This window comes from Rhinatrema bivittatum, chromosome 7, assembly GCF_901001135.1.
Source record: "Rhinatrema bivittatum chromosome 7, aRhiBiv1.1, whole genome shotgun sequence".
Classification (NCBI taxonomy): domain Eukaryota; kingdom Metazoa; phylum Chordata; class Amphibia; order Gymnophiona; family Rhinatrematidae; genus Rhinatrema; species Rhinatrema bivittatum.
In genome coordinates, this window is record NC_042621.1 from 209185045 (window position 1) to 209199605 (window position 14561).

The following is a 14561-nucleotide window of genomic DNA, read 5'->3' on the forward strand; positions in this document are numbered from 1 at the left end:
TTTTGTGTGCAACAGAAATATGCTAATACAGAGATTAGAAAGGCAACAGAGAAATATTAAGAATGAGATATAAAGCCGAAGAGTTATGATCATGATAGAATACAATATGTATAAAAAGGATACACCAGCTCAGTTTTGCAAATTTTACATAAGATTGTTTTCAGTTTGCAAAATATTATCATAGAAATGACAGTAAAATATGCTTTACAAAATTGCCATAAATTTCCATTATATGTATGAGATCAAATAGTGAAGCAGACAATAAGAATCTGTAGCATAGTATAGAATATGCTTAGTCTACTCCATGGGAAAGCACAAGACACATAGAAAGTCTATCCTGTGTTCATACTTTCTACGCAGATTGACAAGTATGACTGTGTCTGATTTTAAAATGAATATAAATATGTACAGTAGGGGTGTGCATCCATTTTCCACGTATTTGTAATCCGCAACTTATTTTGTCCTATCTGTTAAATACGTGGGGAAGCGAAACACATCGCGACCCCCCACGTATTTAACAGATATCTGTTTTATTCGGCCTCCTAAATAAAAATTTAAACCCCCCACCCTCCTGACCCCCCCAAGACTTACCAAAACTCCCTGGTGGTCCAGCGGGGAGTCCAGAAGCCATCACTGCACTCGTTTGCAAGTTTCATCACGGCACCGATAGCCTGTGTCACAGGGGCTACCGGTGCCATTGGTCAGCCCCTGTCACATGGGCACCGGCGCCATCTTGTGCTCCTACCATGTGACAGGGGCTGACCAATGGCACCGGTTGCCCCTGTGACATAGTATGGGCAAAGGCTATCGGCGCCATTTTGAGTCCTGGCATCGGACGGCAGGTCGCTCCGGGACCCCCGTTGGACCCACAGGGACTTTTGGCCAGCTTGGGGGGGGCCTCCTGACCCCACAAGACTTGCCAAAAGTCCAGCGGGGGTCCAGGAGTGACCTCCTTCATGCCGGCCGGCCGATGCCAATACTCAAAATGGCGCCGATCGCCTTTGCCCTCACTATGACACACATAGTGAGGGCAAAGGCGATCGGCGCCATTTTGAGACTCAAAATCGCCGTCCGATGCCAATACTCAAAATGGCGCCGATCGCCGTCATAGTGAGGGCAAAGGTGATTGGCGCCATTTTGAGACTCAAAATCGCCGTCCGATGCCAATAGTCAAAATGGCGCCGATCGCCGTCATAGTGAGGGCAAAGGCGATCGGTGCCATTTTGAGTATTGGCATCGGACGGCGTTTTTGAGTCTCAAAATGGCGCCAATCACCTTTGCCCTCACTATGACGGCGATCGGCGCCATTTTGAGTATTGGGATTGGACGGCCGGCGTGAAGGAGGTCGCTCCTGGACCCCCGCTGGACTTTTGGCAAGTCTTGTGGGGGTCAGGAGGCCCCCCCAAACTGGCCAAAAGTCCCTGTGGGTCCAATGGGGGTCCCGGAGCGACCTGCCGTCCGATGCCAGGACTCAAAATGGCGCCGATAGCCTTTGCCCTCACTATGTGTGTCATAGTGAGGGCAAAGGCGATCGGCGCCATTTTGAGTATTGGCATCGGCCGGCCGGCGTGAAGGAGGTCGCTCCAGGACCCCAGCTGGACTTTTGGCAAGTCTTGTGGGGTCAGGAGGCCCCCCCCCCCAAGCTGGCCAAAAGTCCCTGTGGGTCCAACGGGGGTCCCGGAGCGACCTGCCGTCCGATGCCAGGACTCAAAATGGCGCCGATAGCCTTTGCCCATACTATGTCACAGGGGCAACCGGTGCCATTGGTCAGCCCCTGTCACATGGTAGGAGCACAAGATGGCGCCGGTGCTCATGTGACAGGGGCTGACCGATGGCACCGGTAGCCCCTGTGACACAGGCTATCGGCGCCGTGATGAAACCGGCAAACGAGTGCAGGGATGGCTTCCTGACTCCCTGCTGGACCATCAGGGAGTTTGGGTAAGTCTTGGGGGGGTCAGGAGGGTGGGGGGTTGTAGTTAATTTTAATTTTAGCTGGGACAATAATTTAACTCGCCGTAGTAACGTATTTACAGATCGACAACGTATGGAATTCTCCATACTTCCGCATGAAACGGAATTGACCCCCCACGAATACGTATCACGAATGCAACGAAAACTTTTTGGCTGCACATCCGTAATGTACAGTCTTTTCTAGGTAAACATTGAAAACATATTTTCAGTCACATTAGTCAAAATGCAAGTTATTAATTAAAAAAAATGAATTTGGTTAATTTTGTCTAGATATTTAGTCACAAAACTTGTGTAGTTAGATTTAAAGCAGCGATTTGTACAGCTTTACTTTGCGGGTGGGAGGAAGGGTCAAATTTGATTTGTAACTATGTATGTTTTATTTCATTGTCCTTTACTGTTATTTATTGTTTCCTTGTATTACCTGTTTTTTATCTTTTTATGTATTTTTATATCCGTTTTAATGCACTTATTATCTTATTATTTATGTTTACTATGAAACCCGTCTTGAATTTTAGATACATGTGGAATACAAATTTTTGAAATATATATATATATATATATATATATATATATATATATATATATATATATATATATATATATATATATATATACTTTTTAAATAAACCAGCTACATTTGAAAACCCCACCTCTCTCCTGACCCAACAGGGCCTCCTTTCTTTCCAGATATATATGTGTGCACAGTAGAGATGTGCTTCGTGTTTTGCTACCGGGTCGTTTTTTGACTCGGATACTTCGTGGTAAAGTTCGGTTTTTATCGTTTAGTTTTTTTGAAAAAAAAACAAAACTAAACGGGGAAAACCGAAACCGGGCCAAAAAATGACGCGAGAAAACAAAGCTAAAAAAAAACCCCACCCCACGCATTTAAATTAATTTTAATACATTACATTCACCCCCCCCCCCCCCATCCCGATCCCTCCCCAAGACTTACCAACATCCCTGGTGGTCCAGCGGGGTCCCGGGTGACATTTGTCCCTCCGTGGCGTGCCCAGTGTGCTAGTGCTAGCCACACTCAAAATGGTGCCGAATAGCCTCTGAACTACTATGTCACAGGGGCTACCGGCGCCATTGATCAGCCCCTGTCACATGGTAGGAGAACCGACCAATGGCGCCGAAAGCCCCTATGACATAGTATGGGCAAAGGCTATCGGCGCCATTTTGATTATTGGCAGCCGACGACGACATCGCTCCAGGACCCCCGCTGGACCCCCCAGGGATTATTGGCAAGCCTTGGGGGGGTCAGGAGGCCCCCCCAAGCTGGCCAAAAAGCTTGCCAATAATCCCTGGGGATCCATTAATCTCTGCCGGCACCGGGAAATTGCACAGAAAAGCAATAAAAACTACTTTTCTGGCACCCCCCGACTTAATATCATGGCGATATTAAGTCAGAGGGCCCAAAAGTTAAAAATAATTAAAAAATAAAAAAAATTAAAATCGGCCCGCAGCTCGAGGATTGAAAACCGGACACTCAATTTTGCCGGCATCCAGTTTCTGAATCCGCGGCTGTCAGTGGGTTTAAGAACCAACGCCGGCAAAATTGAGCATCGGCTATCAAACTCGCTGACAGCCGCCGCTCCTGTCAGAAAAGAGGTGCCAGGGACGCGCTAGTGTCCCTATTGCCCCTTTTTACCACGGACCCTCATTTGAATTTTTTTTTTCTGAATCGCACACACAGGAGAGTGGCCTGTACGCGTGCCATGAGAGTGGGCACTTGCCCGCTCTGCCACGATTTTTACTGTATCGACCTGTTAGATTGGTAAAACTAAGATTTATAGGCCAGTTCTGATTGAGCTGGAAGCTCAAATGAACAGAAAGAATACTACTGTGGGTACTCCCCCCCCCCCAAAAAAAAAAAAAAGACATATATTTGGTTTTCAGAAATTGTGTTACAAGAGTGATGGCTCCATTTGTAGGGTTTTGTGGAGCTCTTGTCTTTTGAATCCCTTTTTACAATCTGAATTTAATAATCTGAAAAATCATAAAACATGAACTATATGTGAAAATGCATTAGGTCTGTAAGACTGCTAAGACTCAAAGAGGGTCATTTATCAAAATGCATTAGAGCATTATCGCAGGCGATAAATACCACATCTTGAAATGCATATGGAAAATTTAAAATTAGTAGTCGAGTGGGAGGAATAAATGGAAATGAGGGCTGGTTATCTTTGTGTGAGATAATGTAATGCATGCTATTGCAGGATTTAACACCGGAAATAAACCTTTTTTCTGTATGTTATGGCATTTCTAACAAATCCCAGTTCAGGAGAGAGGGAGAGAGAGAGAGTCTCTATGGAGGCTCACTTATAGTTTAACTTTTTATACCAGTGTAAGAGGGGGCATCATGAACTCAGGGTGAGGTGGGTTCTGCGGGTCAATTTTACATGCACAGTCATATGTATGAACAGAACAGTTACCACCAGTGAAGATTTAACATGATTTGGAAGGATGAAAGGTAAAAGAAAAGTAGATTTGTACCATATTCTCTCCACCTAGCTTGATGCTCTCTCTACCTAGCTGCAATCAAGGTCGGTAGAGAGTAAAGTGTACAAATACACTATTATTTTACCTTTCATCCCTCCAAATCTCATTAAATCTTCACTATTGGTAACTGTTAGGGGTGTGCATGCATTTCCTATGTATTGGTAATCCGCAACGTATAGGGCCATATTTGTTGTATTCATGGGGAATCAAAACGTATCGCGATTCCCCACAAATACAACAAATCTTTGCCGAATTATTTGGCCATCTAAAGGAGCAAATTTAAACAAACCCACCACCCTCCTGACCCCCCCACGACTTACCAAAACTCCCTAATGGTCCAGCGGGGGGTCCGAGAGCCATCTCCTGCTCTCACACCCTCGGCTGCTGGTATTCAAAATGGTGCTGATAGCCTTTGACCTTACTATGTCACATTGGCTACTGGTGCCATTGGTCGGCCCCTGTCACATGGTAGGAACAATGGATGGCCAGCGCCATCTTGTGCTCCTACCTTGTGACAGGGGCTGACCAATGGCACCAGTAGCCCCTGTGACATAGTGAGGGCAAAGGCTATCGGCACCATTTGATTACTGGCAGCTGACGGCCCAAGTGCAGGAGAATGCTCCTAGACCCCCGGTGGACCACCAGAGACTTTTGGCAAGTCTTGGGGGACCCTCCTGACCCCCACAAGACTTGCCAAAAGTCCCTGGTGGTCCAGCAGGGGTCTGGGAGTGACCTCCTGCACTCGGGCCGTCGGCTGCCAGTATTCAAAATGGCGCTGATAGTCTTTGCCCTCACTATGTCACAGATGGCTATCAGCGCCATTTTGAATACCGGCAGCCGAGGGTGTGAGAGCAGGAAATGGCTCCTGGACCCCCTGCTGGATCAGCAGGGAGTTTTGGTAAGTCTTGGGGGGGGAGGGGTCAGTAGGGAGGGGGTTATAGTTAATTCAATTTTAGCTGGGAAACGAATAAGAATTAACGCATGAACGTATCGGGGGCCCCCCTTGACGAATGCAACGTATCTGCCCCCCGACGAATACAAATCCCAAATGCAACATATGGCGTCCCTCTGCACATCCCTAGTAACTGTTTTGTTCATACATATGACTGTGCATGTAAAACTGCCCCCAGAATCCACTCCATCCTACAATCTCACCCTGAGTTACTAGTGGCCCCTCTTACAGCGGAATAAATAGTTAACTTTGTGAGTCTCTCTCTCTCTTCAGCAGCCCAAACCACCAATTGTGATAAAATCCTGAAAAAGTTCCTAACATATGAGAGAGAGAGAGAGAGAGAGAGAGAGAGAGAGAGACTGCTATAGTGTCTACTCCCTGGACAGATATTTGTATTCCTATGGGAGGCCCACCTAGTAACTCGAGGTGGGAATTAGGTATGAGTGTAGGGGGTTGGGGGCCACTTTCACATTCAACGTGAGACGTACGAACAGAACAGTGGTCTCTTGTGAAGATTTGCTGGCCTTCGGAGTGAGGAAACTCAACACTGAAACAGGCTGTTCATGCACTGCGATGATTCTTTGGTTGTTTTATCGCGCACCGCGAAGATGTTTTTGCGATTCGCGAATACATGTGCGCAAATCGCGACAACATCGCAGCACGCGACGTTTCCCCGCTGCACGAAAAAAGCCTCTTTTGCATGGGAAACGCCCCTTAATGCGTTACCAATGCGATATTGGAAAATGAGGCCCATAATCAGAGAATAAAGATTTTCCATATGAATAAAATCTAATTTTAATTCAAAAGAGGGGATGGCAGAAAGTTACTGGATTATGATTATTTAAATAAAAAAAATTATAAAATCCTTAGAGTTTGAATTAATAAGTGGCATCATTCAGGAAAGAGTTGTGAGTGATGAGTTGGAGTGTTTATAAAAAAAACAAAACAATTTATAGTCTAAAACATAAAGCATCTTTAAGAATTTTTCTGTGATATCTTTCTATAATATATAACAGGCACTACATATTAAAATAATTTAACTCATTTTTAATTGTAGTGCTTTTTTGTTAACCATTTTAAGTATGCGTAGGTATACTCTATGTATATGTTATGCACATAAAAATCAAAAGGAGTAATTTTCAAGTTGCATAGGGACAAAGGCTGCAGGTACTTTTTATCCACAGACTTTGCATACATTTTCTGGGAGAAAATAAATGCATCCTTTCACTTTCAAATTTGCCATAGGCACAAATTACCTGTAGAATTTTGCACCTCCTTTTTGTTCCTTTTTTTATATGGAAAATAATGTACTTAGATTTGAAAACTTATGCACATGACTTTCCACCTCAACATAAACACCTTTACCAAATGCAACTAAATATATGCACATTGGGGTAGATTTTCAAAAACACACACATGGTTCCTGGCACGCGCAGTTGAACGTGGTGATTTTATAACATGCTCGCTTCGCCACGTGCATGATAAAGAATTTGATTCCTGCATGTAAATGCATGGCTGACTTTAATATCAGCATGTGCACATGCGGGCGGTTGTCATGTCACATGTGCAATGGGAGACATTTTAAGAAAATACACAAGGTGACTGGAGTAGGCCTTTCCCAGTTCCCTCCCAGTCCACTCCAATTAGGGACCGGATTGGGAGGGAACTTTCCTATCCCTCTAACTACCCTTCCTACCTTTCTCCCTCTCCTCCCTGACTCCTAACCCCTTCCTATCTAGGCACTTTTTTTTTGTTAAATTACTTACTCTGGCTGGCTCCTACCCCCTGGCCCACCCCTGCCCAGACCCCACCCCCTTGCCCACCTCTTTGAGACAGCCCAACACTTCTGCACATACCAGGAGATATACACATGGCTGGGCCATTTCTAAAATGTGCTCGGCATGTGCAGGGCAAGCCATGTATGTATCCCCTTGTATTTGTGCACACCGGTCTTTGAAAATTCACCCAATTGTGAAAACTCACGTATACATTTATCCATATTTGGGGAGGGCAATTGTCAGACAAACAATGTATGCATGCAAATTGTTATTTACCTGCAAAAATGGCTTTGAAAATTTACCACTAAACTACCAGCTCTTACATCTGGCTTCAAAACTGACTTATTTTATAGGATGTATTACTATATAGAAAATCTAATAATATAAATGTCAAATGCAAGTAATCAACAGGTGTGGGCAATAGCGCTCTTGAATGCTGAAAGCCATTTGGATTTTCAAGATATCCAAAATGCATATGCATGAGATGCATTTGCAATACAATGAAGATAGAACATGTAAAAATGCACCCTCATGAATATTCAGTGTGGATATCTTGAAAACCTAACTAGCCTGTGGCACTGTTATAGAGAACAGTAGCTAACAGAGTAACTTGCCCTGAAATCATAATCTAAGTGTGATTTTATCATAAAAGTAGTTCTATGTGCTGGAATCTGATTATAGTCCTGAGGGCGGCTGTCTCAGGGACTATTTAGTTATTACCTGCCTTACCAGCAGGGCAGGGACTTTACTAGTTTTACCTTTCTTACCTCACAAGAAGTTCCCAATTTACTAACTGAGGCGTATGACACTCAGAGGTTTCGCTGCACAGGCTGGTTTGTTATAGAAAACACTCACAGTCTTCATATTTCTCAATAATACTATTTATTATAGAAAAGCAAAGTAAAAGGCAGAAGAAGAATTTACAGGAAAGATAGTTTTCCTGGGAGTGACTTAGAGCGTCTTAACAGTGACGTATCAAAGCCTGCTCAGTTTTCAAGTTACACATTACATTCTTATATACAGATTTTGCTAACAGTGTCTGTTTTTTGTTTTGGGATGACTTCCTTATTTGGACTAAACCTTTTACCTAAACTAATGATGTAAAAGTACCATTATCTTGGTATGCTAGGCCTTGAGCTGGCTCCACACAAACTGCTTGCGTCTCTCATGCAAAGCCTGTTAAAAACAAATACACATTCCTTCTCTTGTGCAAAATTGTTCCACTAATTTCACTATTTAGTTATTTAATCCAGGTTATCTTCAGTCCCCTCTTGAAGAATTAGTGCTACTAATTCTTTATCCTGAATGGCCCGTACCTGGCTGTCTTAGGTTGCCCAGCACTGCCCATCCTAGTGGTGGGTTCCCCAGGTCTTACCCGTCCTTGCCTTAGCATACCATTGTTACCACCGGGTTTGCATAAGGAATTCTGGATTAGGAGCACATGGCTCTACATATTGGGTTTGCACAATGGTATTCTGAGAGATAATGAAATGCATCCTTGGTCGGAGTTACAGGCATGAGCAAAGGCATGAGACACAGAAACATAAAAAAAAAAAAAAACTATCAAGGCCTAGAGAACCAGGAAAAGAGAGTGTCCCATCGGCACTGTTAATCTTCCCTCAAAATACTCTGAACTGTTTACAATATTGCATAAACTATCCTGTGCTGCAAGCATATAATCTAAGCCATGTTGGTTATACATAGAAACAAAATGCAAAGCTTTCACTACATGCACTACTGATTGCAATCCTCTAGTAGCCATTCCTAATTCCAGCAGCTACTGTGGGTTGAGCAAAAGGTAACCATAACTAAGTGCATCTAATAAAGGATAATATTGATTGCAAAATTTCAGCAAAGGGGTAATACATTCTCATCTAAGCTGGGAAAACACATCTAGAACAAAACAAACACAAAGAGAAAATCAGGCAAAAAGTAGCAACAGTTCATATAATGATGGGTACAGGATGTCCTCTGTGGCAAAGGCATGGAAAAGGCTTGATGGGATGATTTCTGAAAATCAATGGCATATTCAGTTCTTTCAGTATGGTGCATTTCTTTGACATCGAAGCATAGCCTCTTAATTCTTTATTAAGTGAGATATGTGTGTTTTATGGATCAAAAAAAACCCTAATATGAGAGATTCAAATTCAAATTAATCAATGAGAAGATTTCTTCATAGATATAACTCTACTATTATTAATCTATATAATGTTTCCCACTTTAGATAACAATGAATAGTCAGAACCACAAACAACTTAAGTGTCCAGACATTTACATAAAAACATATATTTCACTCACAGCATTCTTCAGGTGTCAGGACATACACATAACACAAAAGACAGAAGACAAACAGTGAACACATATTTCTGATCTAAAAAATTAAACTAAAAAGTGTTTGAAAAATGTTTGGCAAAAAGTGTGGAAAATGTTTGAAAAATGTTCTATTAAGGGCTCTTGGCAGGAGAAAAAGTGTTCCTCTCTTTGCATCCCCAAGGTTTTAAAAATCGGGAAATACAGTAGTGTAGGGTGGAGGGGGAAAGGGAGGTGCAGTGGGAGCTGGGGAGCTGAAACTAAAGTCTCTTCCTGAGAGAAAACGTCTGGTGACTGGCATCTACAAAACTGACGCATCTTAAGTAAGAAATAAAGAAAGAAAACATGCAAAAGATAACAGCTCACTAAACTAATAAGTAGAGCGCATGAATTAATTAAAACAAAACTGAAACTTACCCCAGTGATGTCAACTGTCATTTCAGCAGCAAGTTCAATAGCCGCCAAGCAATCCAAGTCACATGCACCAATCTGTTTATAGTCCAGAGGGCGGCTGTCTCGGGGACTATTTAGTTATTACCTGCCTTACCAGCAGGGCAGGGACTTTACTAGTTTTACCTTTCTTACCCTACAAGAAGTTCCCAATTTACTAACTGAAGCGTATGGCACTCAGAGGTTTCGCTGCGCAGGCTGGTTTCTTACAGAAAACACTCACAGTCTTCATATTTCTCAATAATACTATTTATTATAGAAAAGCAAAGTAAAAGGCAGAAGAAGAATTTACAGGAAAGATAGTTTTCCTGGGAGTGACTTAGAGCGTCTTAACAGTGACATAACAAAGCCTGCTCAGTTTTCAAGTTACACATTACATTCTTATATACAGATTTTGCTAACAGTGTCTGTTTTTTGTTTTGGGATGACTTCCTTATTTGGACTAAACCTTTTACCTAAACTAATGATGTAAAAGTACCGTTATCTTGGTATGCTAGGCCTTGAGCTGGCTCCACACAAACTGCTTGTGTCTCTCATGCAAAGCCTGTTAAAAACAAATACACATTCCTTCTCTTGTGCAAAACTGTTCCACTAATTTCATTATTTAGTTATTTAATCCAGGTTATCTTCAAATCCTATGCAACATTTCTATTTTAAAGAAAAGGAGAGAGACTTTTTTATTGTCTTTGCCAGTTTATTATGATAGTATCTCCAAATTGGACATGAAGGATAGGTCACATTGGGTCAAAATTTTAAATGTGTATTTTTTTTCACATCTGACATCTTTTTCAATTGCATGCCCTATATTCTGGCCCTCATTTCTGCTTCTGCTCTTAACTGCTGTGTCTACTGGAACCATTCTACACAGATCCTTTCAACTGAACAAAACGTGACAGTCATAAAAATCAGTGGCTTGTTTTAGCTAAATATAACAAAATGGCTTTAATTACATTTTTTTGTGCTTCTCTATGCTAATTTACAGGATGGGCTGAACATGACATCTACCAGCTTTCTCTGAAAATAATAAATTTGCTAATAATTACTTTGGTTTAATGTTTTTAAAAAAGATTTCCTATGAAAAATATTTGTGTGTCATATAGATAGATGTAAATGTCTGGTAGCCTGCTGCAAAAAAAAAACAAAACAACAAAACCCCTGCCCTGGAAAAAAGCCTGCAGAGGACTTTCTACTTCTGAGGTTCTCCCCAACCCACTTCTTCTTGTCCTGAAGTGAACAAAATGATAGAGGTTGAAGCTGAAGTGGACAGAAAAAGCAGTCATAATATGTTTGATTTCTAAAAGATCTCTTAAATCCTTGTCAAACAAAATATCATTCAGATAAAATTCCTGGATGTAGTAATATCTCTTTAGAATAATTTCATCTTCATACATAGAGGTAGATTTTAAAAGCCTTGCACACACAAAAATGGCTACATATGTGCGTAAGTGGGCTGTGCGGAAGCTACACAAATATAAAATAGCTGGGAAGGATGTGCATGAACCAGCACAACCCTTAAATGTCCTCAGCCTGTCCATGTTACCTTGGGATGGGGAGAGAGAGAGAGAGAGCGAGACACTCTTTATAAGGCTCAGCCTGACTCTTAATATATGGCCCATTGTAAGGGGATAGTTTGAATCAGGGTACTTGGGAGTTGGGTGGGGGGGGGGGGGAGTGGTCTTACAGAAAACATTCAGAGGTATTCATTGTAAAATTGACATCATTAAAGAATTTTAGAGCTTATAAATGTTGAAAATTCTAACAAGAGGAGTTGATTTGTATTCTGAGGTCTCTGTTAGCTTCATTGTACAAATCAACTCCTTTTCATCATTTATAAGGTCTAAAATCATTTGATGATGTCATTTTTACAATGAATTCCTCTGAATATGTCTGTAATACCACCCCATAACCCAACTCACCTCCAGAAAACTCACTCCAAATCAAAGGGTCTCCTTACAATGGTCTATATATTGTCAGGCTGAGCCTTATAAAGAGTCTATCATTCTGTCTGTCTCTCTCTCTCTCTAAAGATATGTGTGTGATGAGTATTTTAAAATCAACGGGGTTGATTTTACTACCCATGCACACGGTTCCCGGCAGATGCACCAATTTTATAACATACGAGCATCATCATTCGCATGTTATAGAATACTATAGGGATGTGAATCGTTTTTTGACGATTTTAAAAAATCGTCAGATATTTTTTAAATCGTCAAAAATCGGTACAGTGTGCGATACAATAGAAATTTTCACGATTTATCGTAAAAAATCGTTACTCCCGTTAGTGTCCACTAACGGGAGTAACGATTTGCCGCTGCCATCGTAAAGATGGCCACCGCCATTTTTAAAGATGGCGCCGGCCATCCAGTGCTCCTACCATGTGACAGGGGCCGGCCAATGGCACGGATAACCTGTCACATGGTAAGGGCAAAGGGCCATCGGCACCATCTTTATGAGTGGCAGCCGACGGCCCGAGAACGGGAGATCGCTCCCGGGACCACCACTAGACCACCAGGTAATTTTAAAATGTTTTGGGGGGATCGGGAGGGTGGGAGAAGCTAAGGGGTCATCTTTAAAGGGTCGGGTGGGTTTTTTTTAAATCGGGCCATCGGCGCCATTTTTGAGTGGCAGTCAAAATGAAGCCGATGGCCCGAGAGCGGAAGATCGGTCCCCGCGCCCCCACTGGACCACCAGGTACTCTAAAATGTTTTTGGGGGGTTCGGGGGGGTGGGGGAATGTAAGGGGTCAATTTTAAAGGGTCGGGCCTCACTAAAAAAAATTAACGATGTGAATCTGAACCGATTCTGATTCACATCTCCAGCAATCAGATATTTTTGTCCCTCCAGCCGAACCCGATCGTTAAGACGATCGGGCACATGATTCACATCTCTACATTGTCCGCGCACACGTGTGACATATTTTAACATTTGTGTGTGCATATGCGGCAGCCCGTGACTCATGTGCGCAGGGGGGGATTTTAAAAAGCGATGCATGGGGACATGAATAGGGCTTACCCAGTTCTTTCCCAGTCCGCTCCAATTAAGGAGCAGACTGGGAGGGAACTTCCCTCTACCCTTATCTAACCTTACTACCTTTCCCCCTCTCCTCCACAACCCCTACCTAACTACTAGATTTTTTTTTTATTTTGTACCTTATTGCTCCTTCGGAGCAGCAGTAGGCTCCATGCGCTGGCTAATGACACTTTCCTGGCCAATCCCCTGCCTCCCCCCTCCCCGCCCAGACCACGCCCCCCTGGCTCACCCCTTTCTTTGGGCCCAGCAGTTTGGCATGTAACAGGGGTTATATGCGTGGCAGGGCCCTATGTAAAATGCGCACGGTATGCGCATGGCCCGGCCGCGCACGTAACCCCTGTTTTTATGTACACGGGCTTTTTAAAATCAGGCCATTTGCGTATCCTTTATAAAATAGCACATATTTTTGTGAGATTATGGGCGCATGATGAGCCTTTTAAAATCTACCTGATAGGTTCTTTCACCTGCATGTGTGGTCAGTCATATACCATTTAAAAAGGCTTGGATGTGTTTTTGGAAGTTTGCAACAGCTGGTATACTCACCGCTGGCAGAGAAGGCATTAATTTCAGTTCATAGAAGCCTTGATGATTGACACTATGCTGACAAGTTTCAAACTTGTACTAATTCACTACCCATTTGTGTATGTTACCATGTGTTCAAAATATGTGCCCTTATCTTTCTGTTCAATTAACAGCATGATAAATTGCTTATGCTGAGTGCATCCCCATGTATGCACCTACTTAACATTAGGTGCACATGTGCATCCTTCGAGGCTATTTTAGAACATGGCACTCATATATGTGCTTAAGTTATAAAATGACCACATCCCTGGGCTGGACCAATGCACATGCATAAATGTGCTTTTGCACACCAGTTTGAAAGTTACTGTCTTACCGCTAAATTCATCAAAATGCTATAAATATAGCAAAAATAGCACCTGCGATAAAAAAAATGACATGACTTGGCTAATTTCTTGTGTACTGCATTCCATAGGCAATTTCTGCAAAGTGCGGTACGGTATCACAGCGCACATCATTTTATGCAGCATGTGTTGATTTATCTGTGGCACACTATTTGGTTTATGTGTCTCTTTGCAAGGGGGGGATGAGAGCAAGAGAGAGCACTGTAATAGGGAGAATAGGACACAATATATCTAGCACTGTAGATGGGTACATTAAACTCAGGGTGGGTTTAGGGGGTGGTCTTACATACACAGTCAGAGGAATTAACTGAAAATTTGAAATCACTGAAGAATATCTATCATTGAATCGATGAAAGGTACAACAAGAGGAATCAATTTTTACAATGCAGTTCTGATGTTAAATCTCGCATTACTGTGCATTAATCTACTTTGTTAGAAGACCCCAATTTGCATTAACTTCTCCCACTTGCATAACAAATTTAAAATTTGCATGTTGACTTGCGTTGCAACATTTATTGCGTGTGTTAGACATATTTAACAGGCATTTGGGCCCTAAAGCATTTTGATGAATGACCCAGTTACATTGTAGATTTAGCAATTGTGGATGTTTGTTAGAGTTCGCTCCTCCAGAGGGGAGGTGTTAGCA

The 14561-nt window shown here is 42.5% G+C and overlaps 1 protein-coding gene across 1 annotated transcript in view; it reads left to right on the forward strand.

Annotated features, from left to right (window-relative positions):
* PCDH15 (protocadherin related 15) overlaps positions 1-14561 on the forward strand; it is a 2056285-nt gene that overhangs the window by 666083 nt on the left and 1375641 nt on the right. The gene's annotated exons all lie outside the window — the stretch shown is intronic.